General features: G+C 34.4%; 1 protein-coding gene across 3 annotated transcripts in view; it reads right to left on the bottom strand.

Annotated features, from left to right (window-relative positions):
• LOC129751947 (UDP-glucosyltransferase 2) overlaps positions 1 to 12,327 on the bottom strand; it is a 184,376-nt gene that overhangs the window by 129,038 nt on the left and 43,011 nt on the right. For all 3 annotated transcript variants that reach the window (XM_055747739.1, XM_055747737.1, XM_055747738.1), the window contains one exon: positions 11,112 to 11,182. The gene's annotated coding sequence lies outside the window, so the exon portion shown is untranslated. The remainder of the gene's footprint in view (positions 1 to 11,111; positions 11,183 to 12,327) is intronic.

Genomic DNA, 12,327 nt, shown 5'->3' with positions numbered 1-12,327 from the left:
AAACAAATACACAACTCCCTTTCCTTTTTAATGCATTATTCAAATAGACTTTTTCGACGCTTGGCTAGCACATTAAAAAAAATTTAAATCAGAAATGGTAACATTGCCATTATACTGAAGAAAGTCCAAACAATAAAATTTGTCAAAAATGTCAAAGTTGTCACAATTGTCAAAATCATCAAAATTGTCAAAATTGTCAAAATTGTCAAAATTGTCAAAATTGTCAAAATTGTCAAAATTGTCAAAATTGTCAAAATTGTCAAAATTGTCAAAATTGTCAAAATTGTCAAAATTGTCAAAATTGTCAAAATTGTCAAAATTGTCAAAATTGTCAAAATTGTCAAAATTGTCAAAATTGTCAAAATTGTCAAAATTGTCAAAATTGTCAAAATTGTCAAAATTGTCAAAATTGTCAAAATTGTCAAAATTGTCAAAATTGTCAAAATTGTCAAAATTGTCAAAATTGTCAAAATTGTCAAAATTGTCAAAATTTTCAAAATTGTCAAAATTGTCAAAATTGTCAAAATTGTCAAAATTGTCAAAATTGTCAAAATTGTCAAAATTGTCAAAATTGTCAAAATTGTCAAAATTGTCAAAATTGTCAAAATTGTCAAAATTGTCAAAATTGTCAAAATTGTCAAAATTGTCAAAATTGTCAAAATTGTCAAAATTGTCAAAATTGTCAAAATTGTCAAAATTGTCAAAATTGTCAAAATTGTCAAAATTGTCAAAATTGTCAAAATTGTCAAAATTGTCAAAATTGTTAAAATTGTCAAAATTGTCAAAATTGTCAAAATTGTTTATTGTTTATTGTTTATTGTTTATTTATTTTTAATCCATCGAACGACTAGTCTAAATGGATGGGATGGGAAAAGCACAAGGCATAAAAACCCATCGATGAATGTAGCAAATACAATACATGAACAATACAATAGTTTGTCAGGATATTTAAAACTAGTTTTAGGGATTTTACATAACACATTAAATATAGTGGATCAGAAAATAAAAGTAACGATAAGATCTAACATCAAGTACTACAATAAAACGATTTCATCTTAACATTGAAGCCCGTAAGCGGTTCACAAACATATCCGGGGTCATATTAAAATCAAATTCGCTAAATTTATCATTAAACACTACACACATTGCACGGATAGGCTCGTTCTGGCCGTAAAGTGTACGATGAAAACCAAGCCGAAGGAATTCGCGACTTCTTAGTTGTCTAGGCATCACGTTGAAGTCAATCCTCTCAAGAATGTTTGGTGCATCAATGCTTCCGAGTAGCAATTTTCCAACGAAGGCCGCTTTCATGTATTCTCGTCGATCAGCAAGGGTATCCAGTTCCAACCAAGAGCATCGTTGCGTATATGAGGGAGATTGTTCCGGAATCGGCCACGGGCGAAGCCGTAGTACTGAGCAGGTAAACTTAGATTGAACGGATTCGATTCTGTGAATCCAGTTGGCGTGACTAGGGCTCCAGATGACTGCCGCTGACTCAAGATGCGGGCGAACCAAGGCACAATACAAAGTCCGTAGGCAGCGTAATTTGGTAAATTCTCTGGTAGTTCGCAAAATAAAACCCAAATTCCGGTTCGCCTTAGCTACTACATGGCTCAAGTGATGTTCAAATGTCATTTTGGAGTCCAGTATTACACCTAGATCCTTTATTACAGGAACTCGTTCAAGTGGGGAACCTTGGAGTGTGTAATTCCAAATCTCCGGATTCTTCTTCCGTGTAAAGCTGATGACGTTACATTTCTCCACACTGACTGTTAAGCAATTCAGATCGCACCACACCATGAATTTGCTCAACAAGTGCTGCAACTCCAAGCAATCGCTAAAGCTTTCAATCTTTCGATAAATTTTCAGGTCATCAGCGTAAAGCATTCTGCAGCCCGATGGAAGAGAATATGTGACGTCGTTGAAATAAATGCAGAACAGGAGCGGTCCGATATTGCTTCCTTGGGGCACTCCGGAGTTATTCTGGAACACGAAAGACTCTTCATTGCCCAGCCGAACAGTGAGAGAACGATTAATCAGGAATGATTCGAACCAACGACCAAGGCCTTCACCAAGCCCAAGATATTGAAGTTTCGCTAGGAGCAAACGGTGGTCAATTCGATCGAATGCGGCTTTGAGATCAGTGTACACTGTATCAACTTGACCCCCTTTTTCCATAGTGCGGATGCATAATGAAGTAAACTCCAATAGGTTCGTGTTTATCGAACGCCCAGGAAAAAATCCGTGTTGATCGACCGAAATGTAAGACTTTGCAGCGGTGAAAAGTCTTTGTGACACCAAAATTTCTAGCACTTTCGAACAGGCACACAGGGATGTGATTCCTCTATAGTTCAATACGTGGTTCTTGTTGCCTTTCTTGTGAACAGGGAACATCCATGACTTTTTCCAAGCACTTGGAAATTTTCCAGTTCGAATAGAGAGGTTGAAGATCACTAACAGTGGCATCCATAGGGCATCGATACAATTTTTCAAGATGTTGGCCGGAATTCCATCGGGCCCTACAGTAGACGACAATTTAAGCTTTGCTATAGCCGCTTTAACTTCTTCCTCCGAGAAATGGATTGATACTAGATTAACCATATTGCTGGGAACGTTACGTAAGGCTCTTTCAATTTTAGAAGATGTGGCCTGCGATGAAGTGAATACGCTAGCAAAGTGTTCGGCAAAAAGGTTACATGTTTGTCCCAAATTCGTCGATTTACGCTCGCCTAGAAGCATCTCCGTAGGTAATCCTGTTTCCTTTCGCTTTTCGTTGACAAACGACCAAAAACGTTTTGGGTTATGCTTTAGCATCCGCTGCATGCGCTCAATGTGTTGGGAATATCTTATTCGATTGTAGCGCTTATAATTACTGCTTGCAATGTTGAATTCTCGTTTATTGATTGCATTTTTTGCACGGGAAAAACGTTTAATTGCGGTAGCTCTTTTCCGTTTCAGCAAACGCAAATGTGCATCGGACCAAGGAGGTTTACGAGTAGGTCGCTTCAGCGGAACGTGCTCACGAAATGATTCGTGCAATGCAGAAGTAAAGAAATGTACAGCCTCATCAATGTCAGTAGCGCTTTCGATAAACGACCAGTTTTTCTGAAATAGTATTTCGGATATTTGTGGGAAGTTCGCTCTGCGGAAGTTCAATGAGCATGTGTCAGTTGTGCTTTGGAACGGAGTAAAACGAGGGCAGGCTAGAGCAACAAGTAATGGTGGGTGATGAAGATCCATCTCGATCAGTGGCTCCATCGCAGTCGTGACGGTACAGCTATCTACAGCAAACTCGTTCAAAAAGACCAAATCAAGGATGCGACCACGAGAGTTTGTGACCAGGTTCATCTGTCGGTTACCCAAAAAATCCATCGCATCTAAGAGAGCGGAGGAGATAATGGAGAATGACGAAGTCGCCGGGTCTGGGTACGCGAAATTTGCAGAATGCTTTATCCAATTCAGAAGGGGCTGATTATAGTCGCCCAACAGGATGTGCCGATCGTTGGAACGTAAAGAATCCGCTACAGTGGCCGCTGATTTGAGGTGAGCATCGACAATTAACGGATCGCTTGCCTCGTCTGGGCTTAGATAAACTACGCCTATGTAGATTTTCTGCATTCCCGTCTCAACAGTCACCCATAGATGTTCGATGTTCTGATCGATTCCAATTAGATCAGTAAGAGGGGAGGACGTCAAACGGTTTGAAACAGCAATAAGCACACCACCACCTCTGCTTAGACCAGTGCTGGAAGGATCTCGATCACGACGAAAAACATTGTATTCGTTTCCAAACAGCTGAACCGACGTAATTTCATCGTTTAACCATGTTTCGGTGAGCACGATTACATCGTACTCTGGATCCAAAACTGCCAAAAAAAGCTCATCAACTTTGGTACGCAATCCTCTGACATTTTGATAGTACACCCGAAGAGTCGAACTGGAATGTGAACAGCTATTAAGGGGCGAAGATGACTGATCAGAAAAACACGTAAACATACCTGCAGTGGCAGGTTGGAAGACCCCTCCTCCAGTATTACACACAGGGCCCGAGCGACTACGACGACTTGAACCAACTCTGGATACCGGCACAACTGTGGTAACGGGTCGGGGGCCTTCCAAAGTGCCATAAAACGTGCGCTCGGAGTCAGGAAAACTTGCAGCAAAATTATGAATGATGTCTAATTGTTGGTCTCCGCTAACACAATCGGAGGGTTGGGAGTTCCGATGCTCATAGGGTCCCAAAATTTGTTTGGAACGTTTCTTCCGGGTATGCGATCGTTTTTTGGCAAACTCACGAACTCACGAACTTTGATACTCTGTGGCCAGGATGAAAGGAGGAGAGCCTTATCCTTTAGTGCAAGGTCCACGCCGATTTTATACGAAACAAACGAATAATTTGAATCGTCGAAGTTTTTTGGAACGAGTCGAAAAGCCTCAATATCGTTTGTAGTGTTCAAGCATCGTTTGACAATTTTCACCACATCATCATTGGTAATTTTTGGGTTAAAACCACTTAGGTATACCCAAAATCGAGGGGGTGGTACTGCAGCAGCAATGGGACATGTCAGCAGTAGATCACTAAGGTCGATATCACTTGTTCCGTTGGAAATTGAAGAACGCGGAACGATCTCAACTTCGACCGGCTCTCCATTGGGACCACAACGTCTTTTGCGAGAACGTATGGAACGGCTGCGTTTGTCAGAATTAGTAGGAGTTCCTTCAGGAAGTTGTGGCCAAGCTACTTTCGGTGGACGATCAAGTTTGGCCATTATCGCTTCGTGATTTGCTCCAACTTGTTTCTGCAATCCAGCTACTAGATCGGTCAATTCCTCAACTTTCTTACGAAGCTCACAAATCTCGTCAGGCGGCCGTCGAATGGTATCTTCTAGGAAGGCATGCAATGTTCGGTTAGCAAACAGCTTTCTGCAGTCAACACAGAGCCAAAGTGCTTTGTTAGTGCTGAACAGCTGTTGAATGCTGCTACGGTTCGCGTCACAGCACTCTTGTTGCACGTGAAAATATTTCTCACAGCAGGAACATTGCGCGGGTTCGATATTCAAAATATCTTTATCGCACTTTCCGCAGCGAGGTTTCATGGTGGCAACAAAATCCGATATCTACTGTATTTCAAGTTACTCAACTGAACAGGTAGGTGGCGACGATAACGTAGTTGAGTTTTCCACAGGTAGATGGCGATGAAGTGCTTACAAAGGAATCTGCGATGGAACTGCTCGAATACGATGTTTGGCGATTCGAGTAGTGGCTCAGCGATAATAACAATGGTAAACAACGGTTGGTGTACGGAATTTGCGAAGGCGATTATTACAGAACCAGCTGGATAGTTTCACTAATCTTCACTGAATCCAAAACCGCGGTCACAAATGCTTTCGATTAGCATAAAAAATAGAACAGCGATTAACTTTATAACGTCCGAATTTAACTGGTAAGTTACGCAAGAAAATCACAGTGCTAACAATAGAATATCAACATGTGTTGTTGTCAAAATTGTCAAAATTGTCAAAATTGTCAAAATTGTCAAAATTGTCAAAATTGTCAAAATTGTCAAAATTGTCAAAATTGTCAAAATTGTCAAAATTGCCAAAATTGTCAAAATTGTCAAAATTGTCAAAATTGTCAAAATTGTCAAAATTGTCAAAATTGTCAAAATTGTCAAAATTGTCAAAATTGTCAAAATTGTCAAAATTGTCAAAATTGTCAAAATTGTCAAAATTGTCAAAATTGTCAAAATTGTCAAAATTGTCAAAATTGTCAAAATTGTCAAAATTGTCAAAATTGTCAAAATTGTCAAAATTGTCAAAATTGTCAAAATTGTCAAAATTGTCAAAATTGTCAAAATTGTCAAAATTGTCAAAATTGTCAAAATTGTCAAAATTGTCAAAATTGTCAAAATTGTCAAAATTGTCAAAATTGTCAAAATTGTCAAAATTGTCAAAATTGTCAAAATTGTCAAAATTGTCAAAATTGTCAAAATTGTCAAAATTGTCAAAATTGTCAAAATTGTCAAAATTGTCAAAATTGTCAAAATTGTCAAAATTGTCAAAATTGTCAAAATTGTCAAAATTGTCAAAATTGTCAAAATTGTCAAAATTGTCAAAATTGTCAAAATTGTCAAATTGTTGAAATTTTAAAAATTGTCAAAATTGTCAAAATTGTCAAAGTTGTCAAAATGGTCAAAATTGTCAAAAATGTCAAAATGGTCAAAATTGTCAAAAATGTCAAAATTGTCAAAATTGTTATTAATGACCGAAATCACAAAAAATGAGAAACGTGACGAAAATGACAAAAATGACAAAAATGACAAAAATGACAAAAATGACAAAAATGACAAAAATGACAAAAATGACAAAAATGACAAAAATGACAAAAATGACAAAAATGACAAAAATGACAAAAATGACAAAAATGACATAAATGACAAAAATGACAAAAATGACAAAAATGACAAAAATGACAAAAATGACAAAAATGACAAAAATGACAAAAATGACAAAAATGACAAAAATGACAAAAATGACAAAAATGACAAAAATGACCAAAATGACAAAAATGACAAAAATGACAAAAATGACAAAAATGACAAAAATGACAAAAATGACAAAAATGACAAAAATGACAAAAATGACAAAAATGACAAAAATGACAAAAATGACAAAAATGACAAAAATGACAAAAATGACAAAAATGACAAAAATGACAAAAATGACAAAAATGACAAAAATGACAAAAATGACAAAAATGACAAAAATGACAAAAATGACAAAAATGACAAAAATGACAAAAATGACCAAAATGACAAAAATGACAAAAATGACAAAAATGACAAAAATGACAAAAATGACAAAAATGACAAAAATGACAAAAATGACAAAAATGCCAAAAATGCCAAAAATGCCAAAAATGACAAAAATGACAAAAATGACAAAAATGACAAAAATGACAAAAATGACAAAAATGACAAAAATGCCAAAAATGCCAAAAATGACAAAAATGACAAAAATGACAAAAATGACAAAAATGACAAAAATGACAAAAATGACAAAAATGACAAAAATGACAAAAATGACAAAAATGACAAAAATGACAAAAATGACAAAAATGACAAAAATGACAAAAATGACAAAAATGACAAAAATGACAAAAATGACAAAAATGACAAAAATGACAAAAATGACAAAAATGACAAAAATGACAAAAATGACAAAAATGACAAAAATGACAAAATGACAAAAATGACAAAAATGACAAAAATGACAAAAATGACAAAAATGCCAAAAATGACAAAAATGACAAAAATGACAAAAATGACAAAAATGACAAAAATGACAAAAATGACAAAAATGACAAAAATGACAAAAATGACAAAAATGACAAAAATGACAAAAATGACAAAAATGACAAAAATGACAAAAATGACAAAAATGACAAAAATGACAAAAATGACAAAAATGACAAAAATGACAAAAATGACAAAAATGACAAAAATGACAAAAATGACAAAAATGACAAAAATGACAAAAATGACAAAAATGACAAAAATGACAAAAATGACAAAAATGACAAAAATGACAAAAATGACAAAAATGACAAAAATGACAAAAATGACAAAAATGACAAAAATGACAAAAATGACAAAAATGACAAAAATGACAAAAATGACAAAAATGACAAAAATGACAAAAATGACAAAAATGACAAAAATGACAAAAATGACAAAAATGACAAAAATGACAAAAATGACAAAAATGACAAAAATGACAAAAATGACAAAAATGACAAAAATGACAAAAATGACAAAAATGACAAAAATGACAAAAATGACAAAAATGACAAAAATGACAAAAATGACAAAAATGACAAAAATGACAAAAATGACAAAAATGACAAAAATGACAAAAATGACAAAAATGACAAAAATGACAAAAATGACAAAAATGACAAAAATGACAAAAATGACAAAAATGACAAAAATGACAAAAATGACAAAAATGACAAAAATGACAAAAATGACAAAAATGACAAAAATGACAAAAATGACAAAAATGACAAAAATGACAAAAATGACAAAAATGACAAAAATGACAAAAATGACAAAAATGACAAAAATGACAAAAATGACAAAAATGACAAAAATGACAAAAATGACAAAAATGACAAAAATGACAAAAATGACAAAAATGACAAAAATGACAAAAATGACAAAAATGACAAAAATGACAAAAATGACAAAAATGACAAAAATGACAAAAATGACAAAAATGACAAAAATGACAAAAATGACAAAAATGACAAAAATGACAAAAATGACAAAAATGACAAAAATGACAAAAATGACAAAAATGACAAAAATGACAAAAATGACAAAAATGACAAAAATGACAAAAATGACAAAAATGACAAAAATGACAAAAATGACAAAAATGACAAAAATGACAAAAATGACAAAAATGACAAAAATGACAAAAATGACAAAAATGACAAAAATGACAAAAATGACAAAAATGACAAAAATGACAAAAATGACAAAAATGACAAAAATGACAAAAATGACAAAAATGACAAAAATGACAAAAATGACAAAAATGACAAAAATGACAAAAATGACAAAAATGACAAAAATGACAAAAATGACAAAAATGACAAAAATGACAAAAATGACAAAAATGACAAAAATGACAAAAATGACAAAAATGACAAAAATGACAAAAATGACAAAAATGACAAAAATGACAAAAATGACAAAAATGACAAAAATGACAAAAATGACAAAAATGACAAAAATGACAAAAATGACAAAAATGACAAAAATGACAAAAATGACAAAAATGACAAAAATGACAAAAATGACAAAAATGACAAAAATGACAAAAATGACAAAAATGACAAAAATGACAAAAATGACAAAAATGACAAAAATGACAAAAATGACAAAAATGACAAAAATGACAAAAATGACAAAAATGACAAAAATGACAAAAATGACAAAAATGACAAAAATGACAAAAATGACAAAAATGACAAAAATGACAAAAATGACAAAAATGACAAAAATGACAAAAATGACAAAAATGACAAAAATGACAAAAATGACAAAAATGACAAAAATGACAAAAATGACAAAAATGACAAAAATGACAAAAATGACAAAAATGACAAAAATGACAAAAATGACAAAAATGACAAAAATGACAAAAATGACAAAAATGACAAAAATGACAAAAATGACAAAAATGACAAAAATGACAAAAATGACAAAAATGACAAAAATGACAAAAATGACAAAAATGACAAAAATGACAAAAATGACAAAAATGACAAAAATGACAAAAATGACAAAAATGACAAAAATGACAAAAATGACAAAAATGACAAAAATGACAAAAATGACAAAAATGACAAAACTAACAAAAATGACAAAAATGACAAAAATGACAAAAATGACAAAAGTGACAAAAATGACAAAAATGACAAAAATGACAAAAATGACAAAAATGACAAAAATGACAAAAATGACAAAAATGACAAAAATGACAAATATGACAAAAATGACAAAAATGACAAAAATGACAAAAATGACAAAAATGACAAAAATGACAAAAATGACAAAAATGACAAAAATGACAAAAATGACAAAAATGACAAAAATGACAAAAATGACAAAAATGACAAAAATGACAAAAATGACAAAAATGACAAAAATGACAAAAATGACAAAAATGACAAAAATGACGAAAGTGACGGAAGTGACGAAAGTGACAAAAATGACAAAAATGACAAAAATGACAAAAATGACAAAAATGGCGAAAATGACAAAAATTACATAAATTTCAGGAAATGACAAAAAATGACAAAAATTACAGAAAATGACAAGAATATCATAATAAATTTGGTTTTTATTGTCAACAATCGGAGTTTTGCGCTAATCAAAAATTGATGCTTGTTGACCGTTTTCTGCTGACGCAGAAATTTTTAGCATCGACATGCAACAATTTCCTAATTGCCTTCCTCAGCAGACGTGCCTGTGTTAGAAATGCGCGTTCAATTGTTTGCTTTCTTCTTGCGGCGACATTTTATGTTCTTGTTATTTTTGAAACAATCAATTTAAAAACAAAAACACGAATGTTTTTGTTTGATCTTTTCGGAAATTCCCGAATGAATTGATTTCTCGCTTTGTAATCAATTATTAAAACAGGCAATCTGCCCGTTCGATGACAGCACAACAAATTGTGCGAAATGAACAAATTATTCACTCTGTGTCATTTGTGTTTCGACTTTAATTTTATTTTGTTTTGCTTTTTTTGTGTACTCCTGGTGTTTTCCCTTTTGAAAATTCGAATGCCATATTTTTGCTGACGTAAATATTTTGGTGGGCTCCCTTCCTGTTAGGAGGTGATGAAGAAATCGGTTTTTTTGAATGTGTGAAGGTCACACAACAAAATTTATGGAAAGAGATAGATTGCTTGCACATTTTCCAAATGTTGAAGCTAAGATTTTTGAAGTTACATGTTACATTATGATATTTTTGTTACCCAATTCTTCATGTTTTTGTAAAAATTGACACACATCAGCACACCTCAGGTAATGTTTTTAATTTCGGTAAAGCTCATTGAAGTGGAGAATCCATAAATAGCAATACATATTCATGTAGTGGAAGATTTGAATTCTTAAAAATATTCCAACGGCCAAACCATAATTTTCATATCAAAAGAAAAAGGAGGGTGTCAATTCACATTAATCGAAGAGATGCCTGAAAAAAGCATCAACTGTCCCTTCATTCGCGGACAGCCCCCAGTTACACCGTTGATGATGATGCTGATATGTGCGCGCGACCCACCCACACGCAGAACGTAAACAACCTTCTGTTTACATTATTGCCGCCCACGCCAAACGACCGGTGCAGAACAACAAAAATGTTCTTTTCTGATTATGAGAATTGGGATTGGCGTGGCGTTGCCGCTGCTTATTTTTCCCTCTTCTGTTTGTACCGTTTATTTATCATTCTCCAATTTTATTTGTGCATCGGTGACGTTTGACCCCTATGGCTTGAAGTTGTGAAAAACTTTGGTGGGGAGCACCGGTTGATGTGAACTTACCTTTGAACGAAGATCGCTTCTCGCTCTCTGTATCGCGGGATCTGTGATGCAGCGCACTGATGGATGAGAATCTGCAAAGATTAAAAAAGACATTCTTAATGTGGGAAAATTCTCAAGTTACAATCACAAACATGAACATTTGCTTTAGAAATTAACAGCCAAGAGTAAGTTTAAGACGAGAAAAATCCCTAAAACATATCTGTTAAGAACGAAACCTTCATTCCAAAGTCATAAAGGGTGATACGGTCAAAATTCGGTCAAGGGAAAACGCGTGTAAATCGGTTAAATCGTTTATTTAAAAAATCAAATTAAATTTCTTTTTCAAGTTTAATTAGTATAAAATTCAGGAAAAATATATAGTTAGGCTTCCGCTTTTCCAAATCCGAATTGCCGGGCCTTACGCTTAACCCCTGCCGTCAGATTTTGTACAGCCTCCTTGTCCACCTTCTTCGCCGCAGAAAGCCAGTTTGCCTTGAACTTCTGCTCGTCCTTAGCAGTGTTTTTGGTCTTCTTTAGGTTCCGCTTGACAATAGCCCAGTATTTCTCACTTGGGCGGAGCTCTGGCGTGTTGGGAGGGCTCTTGTCCTTGGGAACTACCTGCACGTTGTTGGCGGCGTACCACTCCATGGCCTTTTTACCGTAATGGCAAGAGCCAAATCCGGCCAAAACAGTACGGCACAACCGTGTTTCTTCAGGAAAGGCAGAGGACGGTTTTTCAAACACTCTTTCAAGTAAATTTCTTGGTTGACAGTCCCGGAAGCTATGAAAATGCTGCTTTTCAAGCCACAGGTACAGATGACTTGCCAAACCAGATATTTCTTCGCGAACTTTGACAGTTTCATGTGCTTGAAAATATCTGCTACCTTTCCCCTTCCTTTTGCCGTATAAAACTCCTGTCCCGGAAGCTGCTTGTAGTCGGCTTTGACGTAGATTTCGTCGTCCAATACCACGCAGTCAAACTTCGTCAGCATCGTCGTGTACAGCCTCCGGGATCGCGCTTTGGCTACGTATTTTGTTTATCATCGCGATTTGTAGTCACTACCTTCTTGTGAGTCGATAGTCCAGCTCGTTTATTGGCTCGATGCACGGTTGTAGACGATACATCCAACTTATTTGCGGCATCTCGGAGAGAGAGGTTAGGGTTTCGTTGGAAACTGCCGGCAACTCTCTTTGTCGTCTCAGCGGCTTCCGGTTTTCGATTTTCCGCTGATCCAGA

This window comes from Uranotaenia lowii, chromosome 3 (assembly GCF_029784155.1).
Source record: "Uranotaenia lowii strain MFRU-FL chromosome 3, ASM2978415v1, whole genome shotgun sequence".
Taxonomy (NCBI): domain Eukaryota; kingdom Metazoa; phylum Arthropoda; class Insecta; order Diptera; family Culicidae; genus Uranotaenia; species Uranotaenia lowii.
The sequence above is the reverse complement of the archived record's forward strand: the minus strand, read 5'-3'. Positions and strand labels throughout refer to the sequence as shown.